Consider the following 13,130-nt stretch of genomic DNA (forward strand, 5'->3'; position numbering starts at 1 on the left):
CACATCTCGTGAGAGTAAACTGTATGCCACATAGGTTGTAACTGCAACATTCTTTAATTTTAAATCTGAAAAAAAGAATATTTTTTTTATTTTATGTCCTCTAATTTAGGTACTAAGGTAATTAAAACTTAATAAGTGAAATATTACTCATATTTTATATATAGGGAGCAGATCAAAGGATTTAATTTCGTTTACTTACAGAACAAAACGGAAAAACCAAAACATAAAATGATGTGGTCTGTTCTCTTTTGCTCTACTTTAAACTTTTTTATACGCTTAATCCCTTTAATTCTACATATAAAATGCATGTGAAACGCTCAAGCTTAATTTGGTCTAAAAAGGGCAATTTGCTAACATAACCCCTGGATAATCAAGTTAGCGAAACCCCAGAAAGTTTAAATTATTTGCTGTTTTACTGGAATGCATCAGACTAACTTTTACACGAACCATCAGCTAACATGTAAATACGAAAATTCATTAACAAGACTTATTGGAGTTTAAAGATTTATTAACTTAGATAAATTATTTATTAGATATTTTAACTCGTTGAAATGGAATCAGTGAAAATATTACTTTATTAGTAAAGCAAACATAAAATATATTGATCAAGTATATATTTATCAAGTGTATGCATGAGCTTTAGAGTGGTAAGGTATCACAACTGTGATTTTCTTAGATTTTAAGGTAAAATAGGACTTTTTCCAAGGTAATTAACAGGTAATAAAACTTTTCTTAATTTTTTTGTGCACAACAATTTTTTTAACCAGCAATTAAATGCCACAAAAAAATGATTCAGGCTTAATCCAGATAATCCATTACATTAAACAATTTTCTCATCAAAATTCCTTTTCGGAATCATTTTTCTTCAAAACTTAATCAATCGAACTTTGAACGTAGTATTTGGCACGCTCCAATAAGCCCGAATCAAAATTTACTCAACATGTTATTTCCGACGTTTTCCAATTTGAGTAATTAATACGCTTTTCAGATGTTTTGATTAGGCGAGGATACTCGCAGATAATTGGGCGAGTTGGTGTTAGTTTCCCGTTTTAAAATGCTCCTGTGCACCCGAAACCGTTTTGCAGTTTATTTAGGATGATGTTCAAGGCTAATTTAAATGGATTATATGGTACCGAGAAGACACACAACTATCCGCAGAGAAAAATATTAGACCTATTATAAATGTGTTTTAATTATATAATTAAAGAAACCTAGACTTAGGTAATGTATAAAAAATAAATTTTATATTTTTTTTTATAATTTTTTTTTTAACGGATTGTAGCTTAATGTAATTTTAATTGTGTCGTGGTTTTTTGTTTTTTGTTGTTTTAATTTTTGTACACGTAAAGAACATTTATTTTTAATAGTGTTTTTTATGTACTTGAAATTACTTTGTTTTATCTCTGTGATTACTTGAATCCATTTCAGTGTCCTGAGGATGACTTAATATAAGTCGAAACGTCGACATTTAAGTAAACAGGTTTCTGTTTTATTTCTGACCCCACCCAACAACCCTCCGCAATATTAAAAAATTAGACGTTGTCATTATTTTATTTTAGTTAGATTAATTTTTATACAACCGTTTGGACCTTCTCGAAATTATGTTTTCTAATTACATTGAAAAAACGACATAATTAAGTCATAATTTATATGACTTAGATTCTTAAAAATGTGAAAGAGGTTAAATTAAAGACTTGGATGAAACACTTGGAAGACATGTGTAACATAATACCATCAAGAATAGAGATTTTACACATATGACGATAACATTGAAATTGAAATAACAATAGAGGACGTTTAAGCGACAACATAGAACTTAAAAAAAAACGATAACTGTCTACCTTTGATAATATCAATCAGTGGCGACGCCAGGGTTTTCTGTTAGGGGGGGGCCAGGCAGGGCCAGAAAAACTTAGGAGGGGCACTTACTTTTATATTTTGCTGTGGTACTTAACTACGTTTAATTTAACTTACGTTGAAATAGCGTTGTATGGTAATATTTAAAATAATTATAAGCAGAAAGAAAGGTTATAAACACAAACTTTATTTACAATTAAAAGATACAAAAAACGTGAAATGTCCAAACTTATAACGTATAGCAATTCATTATTTAAAGCAGTAAGATTCTTCTGTTATTATGATTCTTCGCAAACGTATCCACAATATTATTGAGATCAATGTTTCTAATCCGAACTTTTTCAATGCTTAAAAAAAAATGAGGAAAGTCTTTCATTCAACATTGTAGTCCTTGAATAAGTTTTTACTCTACTTAAACAAGAGAATGATCTCTCTGTAGAAGCAGTTGATGCAGGTAGTGTCATAGCTATTTTTGTTAAAACATAGATATTTTCAAAAGCTGGATAATATTCTTCCAGCAGTTTCAATAATTCTCTCAGTGTTTTGATTTCCGATTTTTTAGCCATTACTCTCTTTAAAAAGATGCATTCAGCTTTTAATGTTTCTTTGTCCCAATCTGAGCAGATATTGGTATAGGAACCAGCAATAAACAAAAGGTCTGATAGCTTTAAAAAGTTTTCGTGTGTTCTGCAATGAACTTAATCCATTAAATAACTTTTTATTACTTGAAAAGCGAGCTTGAAGTTCAGTTATTATTTTATCCAAAACTGGAAAAAAACGCCCATCTTTAGACCTTTTTTCTCATTTTCGGCCCCAAGCTCTGTAAAAAACATTTTTAAACGAGCGGGTAGTTGTTTTTTACGTTTGGGGATTGCTTCTGACGAATCTCCACCACCAGTTAGCGACCATAATATATTCATTCTTTGCCAAATGGCATCCCAATATGAGTTTTCAACTCTCAAAATAGCTTTTATGTTGCTGAAAGGTCTCCTGTACCAAAATATTTGCTCGGGCATAGTCCATATCTTTTGATTGCAAATAGTCAGATAAGGAAGATAATATGTTGAGAACATCTTTAAAATATACTATGTAAGTGATAAATGTTTTGGTTAAGGAATGCAATAGTCCTTTGGCCTCTAGCCCTCTGTCACTATTACGAGAAGATACTAAATATAAAGTAACATATAGAGATTCGAATGTATCTTCAAGCACGCTACACATTTTGTACTGAATGGACCATCTTGTTTGTTGTAGGCGTTTTAGTTCTTTGGGTTGTTTGCCAGGATAAATTCTTTTTTGCACATTTAAAAATTCCGTGTGTATAGATGAATGACTCATGAAAATATATAACTGTTCTGTCATATTAAAAAATTGTGAGAATTCTGGTATACCTTTACAACAATCTACGACTGCTAAGTTTAAGACGTGATTGTAGCAGTGTACGTAAACTGCACTGGGAACTTCTTTTTTAAATAACGCTTGAACACCATTCAGATGGCCACTCATTACACTAGCGCCATCGTATGCTTGTCCTACGCAGTTTTCCAACAAAATACCGTTTTTTAATAGGGTATTTTTGATTGTTGCAAATAATGAGGTCGCATCTAACTTTTCACAGTGAATAAATCCTAAAAATATTTCTTTAATTTCTGATTTATAAATGTATCTAATAAGTATTGACATTTGTTCTTTTTTCGATAAATCTTTGGTCTCGTCGGCTAAGACTGAATAAAATTTGGCTTCGCTAATTTCATCTCTTGCAGATTGCAGAACTTTATTAGAAAGTATTTACAGTAACTCATTTTGTATACTAGAATAAAGGTATTTTGCATTACCTGCAGCACTTGAGACTTTTTTTTTAAACACAGGATCGTGATTAGCGACAAACTCCGTTAATTCCAAAAAGGATTGGAATTAACGGAGTTTGTCGATGATTCATTGTGGCCCCTTTGTGCAATTTCTAACTTACAAGTTAATAGAAGAATTTCGGCTAGTATTTTTATGTAATACCGATTTTCTTCAATAAGTTCTTTGTTTTTATTTTTAATTAAATTTTCTACGCCACCGATGGAAGAAGATCTTTTAAATTCATTATATTTTAGCAAACATTCTTTATGTGCCAATGAGTTGCTGTGTGCAGTAAATCCGCTATTAGTTTCCATAGCCTTTTTCCATCTATTATACCCAGTAATAAATGATTTTTCCTTAACATCTGATTTGCAGAAGAATCTGCAGTAGAAAGAAAAAGGTTTGTTTTCTATAACAGAATATTCCAGTCAAGGAAATGTTTTAAACCAATTTTTGTTAAAAGCTCTTAAACGATCTCCTATTTTTGTTCCTGGGTATTCTCGTAAAATTGGTTGTCAGGGCTTTTCATAACGACTTTTTGACAAATCTAGGGGGAAAGAAAATTTTCTTCTCGTTCCACATTGCAACTTGACGTTGGGGCCTCATTGATATCTTCATTCGATCTATCCGCGCTTTCTGGACCATTTTCATCTAGTTCAAGTTTCTCTCTTTCAATCTGCTCATTATTTTTGGTTTTTCTTTTTTTGCCTCAGCTACTTCACCATTTTCATTTTTTCTTTTATTCAGGTCTGCTGATGGTGATTTGCTTCTTATTGAAAAGTAATCTTTTATTGAACCCTTACTGGCCATTTTGGTTTCTAAAAATAATACAGTTTTGTATGCATTTTGAGTTATTAAATAAAAAAAACTCACCTGTAGTTTAAAAATAAAACTGAATCAGGTGTTATACTATTAATTCTCAGAAAAATTATGGAAAACGAAATGCTAAAAAAAGCACACAAAAGTGGTTTACTTGTCGTGGTATTAACGTACGCAGTTAGTAATAGCTGATGACTAAAACCTAAAACACACAAAAAACGTTTCTGTGAAGCGGCCGAAGCGCAAAGTGCACGTGTCCTTCAAGCCCGTTTCGAGTGATCGCCAAGACGCCAATCGCCATTGTTGTGGCAGTCCGGTGATTCCCCTAAAAATGCTTAGTAGACAATCTTATTTTCGCAAGAATTGACCATGTGATCGGCAGTCGAATTTTCGTATAATAAAGCGTTTTTTTTTATGGCTTTCATTATCTTTAATTTTTTTATATTTTCGAAAAAGATCTAACTGGAAATCTAGCTTTCTATTCAGGGAAGGCCGGCTCAAATTAAGAGGGGGTCCCGGCCCCCCCCTGGCTTCGCCACTGATATCAATAGGGAACTCATCACATACGGGGGAATAGAATGATAGAAAGAACTCATAAAACTGTAGATCTGGAACTATACTAGAAGCCTTTTTAATCCGTTTACAATCATCACTAATGGGTTCTTGAAAAAGGTGCCAATATCTGAAGAACAGAAAAATCGCTACAATTTAACGAGCTTCTATTTGTCTGCTTTATGACTTTGATCAAGGCAATTGACAGGGTCCGACTAAATAATGTAATCAATATTCTAGACTAGAACAAGATCGATTTTTGGTATCAAAGAATTATACAAGAACTGAACAGCAGAAATCTGACCAATCTGACACTTGAATATTCACCTTTATTTAAATTCTTATTAGTAGTTAGTTTATAGAATAGAATATAGAATATAAGTTCTAGCAAAAAAATGATACGTTTTGTATACCGACATTTAAGGTGCAGTTTACATTAAGATGCTCGGAGGAAAACGTCACCGAGGAAATAACATAATTCCACTCGTACTTCCACGCTTTTAAATTTTACATTTTGGCATAAGAAGGCAATAAATATCCAAGAAAGCATTCCCTCGAAGAAGCCTTACAATATGTATCCCTTGGAGTTTTAAAAATTCTCAGGTTTCCTTTTACTCGAACGAAACTTTAAAAAAATTAGTAATGAAATTTATTATTCGCCCGGATGTTATATGAGTTTTTACGTCTAATTTCAAATATTATTTTACATAGAAGCTTTTGCTACAGGGATCTTATTTCGTTTTTTTAAAACACATACGTAAGTAGCAATTATACTGAAAAGACAAAAATATATTTAGTAACCCGAACTGAAATTAATGTTATTGAAAGAGAACAGTTTGAGGTAAGTGGTGTAGATATGGGCCTATTGAAGTATTAAATTCCAATCTGCCAAATGCATTCTTCAACCCTCGGTTTTATTTTTGGGGCTAAATATTTCCTTTAATGTTAAATACATGGTTAAGATGTAAATCAGTTTATAATAAAGATTTAATTAATCAGTATAGTACTCACAGCAATAACTCCATGTAAATTAAGAAAATATCTTGTTAAGGCTCATAGAAAGCTTAAGTTTTAGTTTGAGACGTTTCATGTTTTTAAAATGCTTGATTAAATCAATGAGTGGGAATTTATTCCTGAAAAAGTAAAGATTTTATTGATATTTTATTGTATTCAAAATTATTCCTTAATTAATATTAATAGATTTAAAACTTTCGATATAACAAAAAATCACTTATAGTAAAAATTAAAATTACTGACTTCATTTGTGCGATACAACTGGACAAACCAGATAAAATGCAGGGAAAATAACCAATGGGACCAATTTATCGGATTTACTCAATAATCTTCTTTTATGTATTTTTTTTACCATCTGAATCAATCCTGTACTTTAATCCTCTTACTTGAGTTAAGCCGGTATAATACAGAATGCTTATACTTTGATTTTTTTTTTATATTCAGAAAATATATTTAGTGATCTTTAATTACTAATAGCTTTTAGGCTACTACACAGCATTTTTGAAGATTTATTTATTTTTTTAATATAAGGAAAAAGATAGTAATTCATCAAAATAAGGATAATAAAATTAATAGACGACTGTTAAGGAAAAACATAGTTGCTATTCTTTCCAAGAATAAAATCCCACTCGTTCAAGAACTCACAGAAAAGAATTTAAACCTTCGAATTTACCGCGAATAAGATACACGAATGGCAAGGTCTGAAACGAAATTAGGAGAGCTCGGATTCGCATTAAGTATTCCTATCACAACCTCAATTCCTCTAAGGCATTGTTAAATAGAACATATTTCTTAACTAATACCAGTAAATCTGCTGTTAAAACCATTAAACTTCAAATGAATTGCATCACTTGATCGCAAGAAAAATTAATATTTAAAATGCAATTTAATAATGTATTTTCAAAGAATTTATATAAAAGCGAATCTAAAATGCCTTGTCAGTATTATATATTATTAAAACCGACTGAACTGAGAGTGTAGACTACACGAAAGTTTGTTAATTATCCGGCAGCTTTCTGAACATATTACAGCATCAAACTGACTAATTTGCAATTAGCTGAAACATTTCTAAAATTTAACTGAGTTAAACAAGCGTTTACAATTAATATTGCAATATTGTATATTAAATATTAATTAAATATTACCGAAAGTATTGGTGTGAGTAATTAATATAAAGTTATTCAAGATATTTCACAAAAAGCACACATTTTTGTAACAAAGAAATGTTTTGAGTATTATGAAAGGTCTTAATGAAATTATGCTTAATTACACATTATGAGAGTGACATTTTTGAAAATGATTTAAGCAGTAATGGGAAAATTAACTGAAATATATACAAAATTTACAAATTTTCAGCTATCAAATGAGATAAATATGCCAAAAAATTGAATATTTTTAACTTGATTTTGTCTTAATTGTCAAAGAAAGAAATATGGGTTGCCAAAGCGTTTTTTACATGTTTAAGACGTTATTTACTAAATTATTTTTCTTACAAATATAGCGGTAAAGATAATATTAAACGAAAAAGTTAACATTTCATTAAAAGTTATTCTTTTTTATTTAGCTAAGCATACCTTCGAGTCAAGCTCTTAAATTATTTTTCTTCTACGTAAACTAATATAACTCTCACGTTGTCACTTTTTATTATCAGCAGCAGGAGCTTTACACAAACAACTTTTTCACACCATGAAAAACAAACTTATATAACTAAAACTTCTTGTTTGTTGAAAATTGCTCACTAAGCCAAAGCACGAAAAATAGCGTTAAAAGTATATTATTTTGAAATGGGGAATATTTAATAATATAATAATTTAATTCAGGAAGAAACTGAAACCCTCGTACATCATAAAAGAAACCAAACTTCTCATTTTCCAAATAAAAAACGAAATTATAACATCACTTTTATGTTTCGCCCAATATCTCCGAAGGGTGCAATTTTAAGATTGGTTTTTTTTTTTGTTACCAATATTTTCAGCTCTTACACCGTCGGGTCATATCGCAGATGTGCTAAATCATTCACATATCGAAATAGTATAGGTGACCTTAGAATATATTTCTTCATAAAAAAACCTTATATACCCACGTATTTTAATAGCAATTACTATTTTTTATAATACTACGTTGTAGAACTTAAAAGCTCGTGATGCGTAACTGTAATAAAGGGTGTAGTATCATAAACATGAATAAAAATTCATATTTTATATAAAGTTTTATAAGCCATTCTTCAAAAGTGCTTTGACAGCGACTTCAAAGCACTTTTTTGCTTGTTAGCAACTACTTATATGTATTGCAGGTAACAGTCAAGATTTATACTTCATACCTATAATAACTATAAGCTCCAGCTAGCTCGTTACGTCTCCCTATACAATACAAACTTTTTCAGTATATTTAAAAATAAATTTCGTTTCCATTAAAGACAATTTTTTTTCTCAGAATAACATCAAGCTCACAAAGATTTTACACACAACACCTCTGGATCAATAAATTTTCTGAAAGATCAACATTTTTCCCTCAGAAATGCTCTTCAAAACAATTTTAATTGTTTTAGGTTCAATTACATACATGAAAAAATCGAAATGAACATACTAATGACCGAATGAAGATACTTATTTGTTTATTTTATATCTTCGCTGCTCTCATTAGAAAGAACATCAGCTCCCAAGAAACTAGGCTAATATCAGTTTCCAGTTTCTGAGAAAACTGTGGGTTTAATACAGATGCAACATCGATATTGTTGGTTATATACATTTTCTATTTTAAGTTCTATTTTAAGCTATCATTATGTGCCTCCCTTAGTGAAAAGGAATTTTCCAAGAATGATTATTGTTAGTTTATTGTGTGTTCTTTTGAAATATGTATATGGAGATTATAAAAGCTTATTTCTATTTTGGTCTCTTTAAAAACCAGTGTACCAATTTATACTAATTATATAGTAAAATCTGCAAGATGTCTAAGCTTTTATTTCTTTTATGTAACATAATATTTTATTTTTATATCATTTTATTATGTATTTTTAAGTATTCGTTTATTACTGTTTTTTGTGTTAAATCCCTGTCAGTAATTATATTGTTTTGAGGTCTATATGATCTGACGTAAGTAAGTCTTAACTAAAACCAAATAAAATAGGAAAAAAACACTAAGAAAATAATTAATTAAATATTAAGAACATTAAATGTTATACAATATAAAAGAAAAGGACAATCAATTTTACCATGGACAAGTTTGAAGATAAAAATTGCACCACAGACTTTCTATAACCAAAGTCTATATATTTCAACTATATATTTTGTTGAAATATATAGACTTGGCATAGCAAAATGGCAGCCTTTCAAAATCTTATTTTTCGCATTTATATTTTCATTGAAAATAATTAAACTTTAGTAAAACAGTTATATTTACACAGAAATTTAACTGTTTTACTACAAAAGATGTTGAAACTGTGCACTATTAACTTCAAGATAATGTTTCAAGTCCCCCTATAAAAAAAAAAGTCCAGAGGTGTAAGATCGAACGATCTGGCTGGCCACTCGGTTGGTCTTCGACGACCAATCCACCGATTTTTACAAACTCTAATATAATTTTTATAACAAAGTTGTGAAAGATGTTGATTATCAGCCAAAGAATCCAGGCAGTAGTTAACAGAGGTAAGGAAATGGTTCAATTTAATATAATATGCGATTCTAAAATCATAGAACAATTCATCATACTTAAGATCTTTTGACTTTAAAATACTAAAAAATTCAATTATAAATTGACGTAATTATAATAATAATGAGAATCAGATTTTTGCAGTAAAAATTAGTTATGGTAACATGGAATTATAGTAACGTATTTAAGTGTACCTATGTTTTGACATTTAACGTAAATTAGTCCATCCTTAAGGCAATAAAAATAAGAAAACCTCCTAAAAATTTAATTATATAGTGACTTATTTATTTATTCACAATCCTTGCCAGTTAATTTGCACTATATTTAAATTGGTTACCTATGTTTTGACTATTAATTTAAATTACTAGCAACTAAGTTTAGTAAGAAATATTTGGAAATCATCATGTATGAAATGCACAAAAATTTGGGGTTCAGACTTAAAAAAATACCCTAAATAAGGACTAAAAAATATCCTAAATAATCATATTGTTGGAGTTTATTTGGGTTTTATCTGTGAGTTTTTGAATTATTAGTATTTTTGTTTTCAAGGTAAACGAAAATGCCATGTCATTAAAGAAGCATGCTAAATTAGTAAATCAGCTTCTAGAACAAATAGTAGGCATATAATGTGATCTGTGAAAAGTAGTTTCATCTGCATAAACAAAAATTAAAATCATATTACATATTGGAAAATATTTATAAATGTATAATAAATTATCACTTTGTCATTATAAATATAAATATAAATATAGTTCCGTACTCCAGAAAATTGGGATTGGGTTCTACTTTGTAGGTAAGAAAGGGAAAAAATAGCAAAGAAATAGAATCAAATATTGATTTATTTCAGGAATTTGGGGTTATTTACGTTGAGAGTAAGAAATATTAGGAAATCATGTATTAAGGGCATACACATATATAGAAACTACTGCCTGGAATAAATTATTACTTTATTCCAAGCAAATAAGGTTAAATTATATTAAGAAAAATGTATAAATCATATTATAAGGTTGCCAAAATAGACAGAGATTGCTTAATTAATGTTTAATCATAATTTGATTAATACCAACCCATTATTTTAAAGAAAAGTCCAGGAACAAAAACTTAACAAAATAAATTTTTAGATTGTCAGTATTTATTTAGTCATAGATAACTGGAAATTCGATGTGTTTCTAGGCTACCAGTTTCAACTTGACCTTAAAAGTAGTAAAACTTAAATATTTCTAGGGTGTTAGCATAACTTTGGACATAAAACCTTGAAAAGTTGGACTTGAATTCACTATACTGACCTCTAAAATTTTACCATTTTGTCTATTTTAAAGGTACCCACGTCACTGAGTATGTCGTTTTCGATATCCAAAGGTAATAAAATGATTCATGGCCAGAACCACCGAATTAATTGAATGTACGAAATAAATTATTCTATTCTAAATGCAGTGAAAATAGAAAACAATGCTAAGAAATTAATTACGATTTAGCTTAATTATTTATTTTTAGTATTAATTTATTAATTTTTTTTTGGCAAAGAAGTTAAATCCTTGCCAGAAAATAGCCTAATATTAAAATTGCTTGGATAAGATAAGTTTTAAAGTAAGTTAATCCAACCCAAAGGCACAAAAATGGAAAAAAATAATGTTAGTTTATTAGTTAAAAAATAAAAGTTTGTTTTTGTATGCCAAAATTTTTTTTGAGGCTTTTTTTAAAAACTAATTTAAAATTTCTGAATTTGGGTTAGCTTACTCAAGAAAACTATTTTTTTCTTAGAAAGTCTTATTTAGTTAAATTTTAAATATAACTCGCGTTTTAATATAATCAACTTCAATACTTTCTCCATAAACCCATTGACAAATGATTTAAGGAGTCCCCTATAGGCGGTAAAATCGATATTTTGACGAGTATTAAAAGAATTTCCCAGGCAGAGGCGATGTCCCTTTATCATCCGAAGCGGAAAGACAAACTTAAGATAATATTCTAGTAAAATACAGAATGGACCTTATTTACATTACATCTCCCTTCTATTATTTTACCGGAAAATAGTTTTTAAATCAGATCATATCAGGAGAGGATCCTTCAAAATTTAGATTGGCTATTTGACCAGGTATATATAAATTTTTTTCATATTATGTAGCTTATTGATTTTTTAACAAATATACTGTTAGTCCAAAAAGTTCAGTATGCGAATTAAATAACTTCGTAAACTCTTTTCACAGCAGTGTTATTTTGTGAAAAAATTAAGTTTAACTCTTTAATATACTCCTTTGATTAATTATTCTTTTGGTAAAATTTTATGCTTTAACGCCAAGATTATATTAATCATTTCAAGCAAAAACATAAAACGCAGATAAAAACATTATTCAAAGCCATAACTTCGGGTTAATTTTTAACTAAATGGAATAAAAAAGCATCTGAATTGGTTTGAAAATAGCTCTCTGTGAAAAAATACATTTTTCACAAACGTCTATTAAGTTTTAAATATATAATCCCTAACCAATTTTCTTAAAAACATTCTAAAATTTAGGCTAAACAAAACCTCTTGCTTTTCTTATTTTTGAGCGTCTTAGAGTGCAAATTATTAATTACCTAAATAATACCCATTTAAGTTATGCATAAAAATTACTATTTTTTTTTAATTCAATATGTAATTTTAGGAAAAGTTCGTGTTGTATTGTAAATTTAGAAACCACCTAAATATTATTTTTTTAAGATACTCAGGATGACATTTTCGGGTAACTAAAGGATATGTGAATCTCTCCATAGCTTTTGATTATATGATTCGAAAGTATTCAAAGCCATGCCAAACTGCAACAGAACATCATTGAAAAGTCCTTGTGCGTAGTAACAAATTGAAAAGTATACACAGAGGTTCAGTGAAACCAGAAGCATGAATCCCCTAAGAGAAAAGAACGAATACTTTCAAACCCGACAGTCTTCTTATTTTTTATTTTTTTAGGGATGATAATACATCCACATGATTTAATTCATAAAATTGAATATTTTAAGAAGCAGATTGTATAATGAAATCGGCAGATGGAGCGGAGCTGTTAAATACACTACTAAAGAAATCAGCAATAGGATTCACAATCTGCAGGGGAGTGGACAAACAATTGTTAATGCAGCCTAAATATTAGAGATTCTAGATATGTTTCTTTCTTGTTTCTAAAGTGTTTGGGATCATGATCTATAGAATTTTCAGGATTTATTATATAAACTTTATATGCTGCATCAATATAGGATTTGGAACAATTTGTTCAGTATACCAGCTGTGATAGCGATATTTGTTTTTATGGTGTACAAAATGAGGAACTACTCCATCAAATATATCATCCAAAACACCTGATATGCCATTACCAGTCCATGGATAAATGGTTCAGTTTGTCGATGATATTCTGTGGCAT

Source organism: Anthonomus grandis, chromosome 22 (genome assembly GCF_022605725.1).
Source record: "Anthonomus grandis grandis chromosome 22, icAntGran1.3, whole genome shotgun sequence".
NCBI lineage: Eukaryota > Metazoa > Arthropoda > Insecta > Coleoptera > Curculionidae > Anthonomus > Anthonomus grandis.